Here is a 5,231-nt window from a genome sequence, read left to right on the forward strand (position 1 = left end):
CTGGGTGAGAAGAGGGTAATGAGGTCCTTACACCACAGTTCAGACAGCCAAAAACATCTGGCTACTTGGTTATTCTACACTTACAAAAGAAATGTGACCTTAACAACTGAACCGCTGTTTATGAAGTCACAGCCACTTCCAGTTTAGTAGAAGAAATGGCAATGTGGTTTTTGAAACTGAGCTTTAAAACAAAATAGCCTATGCTTCCAACTGCCCTGGGGGACCTTCATCCTTTAGAGACTGGGGGCTTCTTTGAAGCAAAGGACAAAGAAGCTGAGTTGTCACTCTTCACTCTTCCCAAGCACAGCTGTCTGCTGGTCATAGGAGAGCAGGGTCTGTTGGCTCTGGGGCAGACCAAGGACAAGTGAAATTCCGTATCCCGTGAAATCACGCATTCATACAGTGTTTACAACCAAATTCAATATAGAGTGTGGCTCAGTGGCGCCCTGTTTTATCAGTATGCCCCTTCACAACTGCCAGTGACAAAGGGGACAGAGATGATAGGCATAACTGAGCTCTTCAACAGTCCAGGCTGAGCTGTGGAGGGGCTGCCACAGGCCTGAGTTTACAATGGGGCTGTTACTGCCATCTAAAGTGACATCATGTGGCTGCTTCACAGCCACACCTCAAGGCCAGGCTGCCACTTCTTGAGAACTCCGAGAAGCAGAAGACCAGAAGACGGGGGGAAGGTGGTGGTGGTGGGGGGGCTTGCTGAGAGCTCCCACAGCATGCACCACTGTACGTACTGGCCTGTGTGCCCATCTCCTAGTAGAAGGGACTGCTCTTATGCAGAGACACTGAGCACCAGCCCCAACCACAGACCTTAAACCATCCTGTGTCTTCAGGTCTCCAATCCGGGTCAGAGTACAAGAAAGAGGCTGTTGGCCTGTTAGGCAGTGCAAAGACCTGTATTCTTTAGATGGGCCCAGAAGGTCAAGTATGGGCTGGGCACCCACAGGGCGGGAAAAAGTTTCAGCTGGGCCAAGTACATTCATGCACCTCTTGCCTCTGAAAACCAGCTTTCTGGGCAAAGACTTTTTTGGTCACACGGTGAGCCTGTCATGTAGAAATGCCCATCACTATGGGAAATTAGATAATTCTTGAGCACCTATGTAACTTTTCCTCAGATACCCAAGTAAACCTGATGAAACCTGCTTTCGATAATGACTTCCTTCACACAACCCTCCTCAGTCTCTTCCATCTGAAGCCCTTTTTGCCCTCAGGCTGCCGCACCCAGATTCTTTCTTTGTTGAATCCAAGGGTGGCACTGGGGACTCACCACTTGCCTTTTAATCGTGGGGGTTCATAGTGAAGGAAGCAATAACAGCTTTGAAGCAACCCAATTGTTGCATGGGCCACGCAGAAAAGAGGAGGGCCCAGCCAGGTGGGCTCAGGGGAGGCTCTTGCCCAGTAGGCAATGGGTGTGGAGAAGAATGTGGAGGTGAGAAACGCTTGGGATATTGGGCAAAGTGCTTGCTTGGGAAGCAGGTGGAAATGACAGAAGTTTGGCAAAGGCCACACAGGATGCACCTGAGGACCTGATAGCCACTGATTCAGGGTCTCTGGCCACTGAGACAGATAAAGGTGGGGAGGAGGGCAGCATCTGTGAAGGACAAATGCAGGCCATTGTTCAGAGGCCAGGTGACTTTCCCTGTAGAGGTGCCCTTCCCCCAGACAGTGACAGACTTCAGAGGGGAAATGCAAAGCAACACTTCCCCTCAGAGCAGAAACAGCTCCAGGTGGGGTGGCGTGGCAAGCTGTGGGAGGTTTCTGGACATCTGCCCACCTGTCCCACACACAATTCTGTGTGTGGACAACAGAGCATGCAAAATCCCCCCTGTTCTTGGCAAGATCCACATAAATGCTTGGAAGTGATTTCCTAAGAGTAGAAAGGAGTGGAGACCTCACTATTTTATTCAGAAACCAAAAGAATTTAAGAATGGGTGAATGTGGATGCAACTAGAGATAATCACAGTAAGTGAATTAAGTCAGTTTCAGAAAGAAAATGTGGTATATCTTCTTTCATTTGTGGTTCCTAGAGTTTGTACTGATACATGAAATCACGTATGTGTGTATGACATGAAGGTAGAAGTGAGACTTCTGGGGGAGGGGAGGAGGAGAAGGGATGAGAAAAAGAGTGTGCATGTGGGGAAGAGTATATTCAACATGCAACAAATACTTGCATGAAAATTTTAAAAAAGAATAGCCAAATGTAACTAACTGCAGAGTGGTCCAGCTGAGGTTGTGGGTTCCAGTGGAAAGAACTAGGCTTATAGTAATCCCGTTGGGTTCATATCCTGATGTCCCCATGTGGAGTGTTCACTTGGGCAGGCTGCCCACTGCTCTACTCTACAGCGTCCTTTCTTGTGTCTCAGTACCCGCAGCACAGGCTGCCAGCTTTGCTGTGACAGGGTCATGACACTGGAAGTCTTTAAAAATTCCAGGGACTGTGCTGGAGAGATGGCTTAGCAGCTAAGGCGCTTGCATGTGAAGCCTAAGGACCCATGTTCGACTCTCCAGATCCCACATTAGCCAGATGTACAAGGTGAGGCAAGTGCAATGTCACACATGTGCACTAGGTGGCACAGCGTCTGGAGTTTGATTGCAGTGGCTGATGCCCTGGCATACCAATTCTCTCTCTCACTCTCTCTCTGTGTCTCTGTCTCTCCTTGTGCTCACTCTCTCTAAAATAAATCAAATAAACTAAATTAAATTTTTAAAAATGCCAAGGAGTGGACTGACCTCCACTCTGGACACTCTGTCTCGTTGCATTGCAGAATGGCTTCATGGGTAAGATTTTAAAGGCTCTCCAGGTGATACTAATGTGCAACAAACTTTGGGAACCCTCGGCCTAAAAAAACGACAAAAGAAAAATCCAACTCAATAAATATTTTTGGCTGTAGATCAACTACATAGTTTGTAGTCCCAGTGAATAATGTAAATATTAGACACTTCATTCAGAAATTTCAGAACTTTAAGATTTTTGACAACATAACATTGACCCAGAGCATTGACTGTAAATGTGGGCACTATATGGAACAGGCTTAGTATCCAGGAAGTCAGTTCTGTTTTCTCCTCTGGTTTCTGGTGGTACAATGCACCACATTACATTATAATGGCAAAGACATCACACAAAGGACAAGAGGAACTAGTTGCCCTGGTGGCATCTCCCACTCTCCACGCTTGTAGAAACTTTTCTAGCTGGAGCCTCGACCTCTGTAGGAGAAAACAGGGTTGTAAGGTTCTGGGGCTGGAAAACAAAATGAGGCCTCTCAAATCCTGAGTTCAGAACTCATTCCTACCTCCAACCCTGGGTCAGCTCATGCACTTAGCACCACTCCAGAGTAAAGTGGTTGTTTGTGTGGGAGTGGCCTCAGTTCTCATGGGGAAGTCATCAGTCATGAGCATTAATTCTGTGGCAAGGAAATCTCGACTTCCTGATTCTTACTTTAGGTGAAAATGATGACCTGCATGTCTAGCCCACTGAGCATCCAGCGCTGGGGTGGAACAGGTGGGCTGACACTATCTCTCCCTCTTCACCTTCATCAGTGGGGCCCTGGGACCCCCGTAAGGGGCCTTGCATCCCACGGTTTCCTTTGCTACATGGGTGAAGAGGTGGGCTAGAAAGGGAATAATTTGGATGAAAAACAGGCTGATGTGTGCTGTGAATGCCTCTTAGAAAGACAGCCTAGGATCCTGGGGCTGGTGCCTCTCCGACCCAGCAGCTGTGATTTAGTGAAAGGGCCTCACAGCAATACATCCCGGCTTGGCAAGAGCATCGGAAATGGGTTAAAAGTACACAGAATTTATGACTATCTGGTCTCCACCCCACTGTTTGCTCTTGGTCCTTGAGCAAGTTTACACAAAGGGCTCAGTGACTTGGGTTCCATCAACAGAAGCTCAGAGCATGTGAGCCTGGCCTGGGCCCAGCGGCTTGAGCCTGACTATGGCTTGTTAGTGCCAAAGGTGGAGGAAACCATGGGGGGATAATTGGGGGTTCTTCCTAGGAAGAGTCAAGCACTTAGCTCTGAGGAAACAACAAGTGTTTTATTTGCCACTGGGGCCCTCAGCTTTCACTCTGTAGGATTCCATCCTCCTAGGGTTCCAGTCTTGACCTTTTATCCCAACCTCTTTAAGACTGGGGAGATAATAGAGGCAATCTTTATTCAATCTTAACTGCTCACTCCAGCACAGTGTGGGATTCTTACCCCTTTGGACATGCCTTTGGAAAATGGCAAGACTTAAATGAGTATTGTCTCTATCTCAGCACTCACCGGACCATAGGTTGTTAGCCAATGTTAGCTCTCCAGGTTTATGTGTGTTGTCTCCTCAGACCTCCTGGAGGCTAGAGCTGGGACTCCTCCCAGTTGACAAGAGGCTAAATGCCTAAAGTCAGCTGGTGGGAGACCAAACTCCTGGATTTCTTGAGCCTTGGCAGTGCCAGGCCAAGTATCCCACCAGCACAATGGATTGGTTTACACTGGGGCTCACCTAGCTTCAGGTGGATGTGTAAAGGCTGAAGGAAACAGGGGCTCTACAGGTGAGATGGAAAAAGGAAGGTGGCATGCAGAGGGCAGGGAATATCCCCAGTGGATCTATTCTACTCATTGGAAACCGAAGCCAAACCAAAGCAAGGATGCTTTTGCCCTCGGTGGGGGAGATGGGAGCAATGGCGGTGGAATGACAGTGGTCACGGACGCCCAAACAGACCCCCAAGGATAGGCAGGATAGGTGCCACCTCCAAGGGCAGAGTGGAGTAGCCTGGCCCATTGGCATAGCCATTCCAATTTGCACAGGGGTCCTGAAGCCGTTTTGGGGGGGCTAGAGACAGACAGACCCTGTGTAGACAGGACTCTCAGCACCCCGTGCCCGTGTAAGGCTAGACGTGAGGAAGGGCAGAGGTTAGCACTCTGAAACCCCAAAAGTGCTGGCAGTGAGACAAGACTGGAGAGGCTTCTGGCAGCCAACTGCCAGGCTGGGGTGGGACCTTCCACCCACCTAAACAGTTAATGGCCAGCTTGCCAAGGCCACTGAGCAAAGTGCTACCTCACCACGGGCAGATTAAAATATGCATTTTTCCCCTAATTGAGCATAGTGAAATCAGCTGGTGGTCCTGTCACAAGTGTAGGGATGAATTGTCACAGCATGGAACACCCCACTCTACAGAGCATGTATTATACTAGGGAAAATAGCCACATAAACTTTCTTCAGCTGGAATTAAAACTAATTTG

This window comes from Jaculus jaculus, chromosome 16, assembly GCF_020740685.1.
Source record: "Jaculus jaculus isolate mJacJac1 chromosome 16, mJacJac1.mat.Y.cur, whole genome shotgun sequence".
Lineage (NCBI taxonomy): Eukaryota > Metazoa > Chordata > Mammalia > Rodentia > Dipodidae > Jaculus > Jaculus jaculus.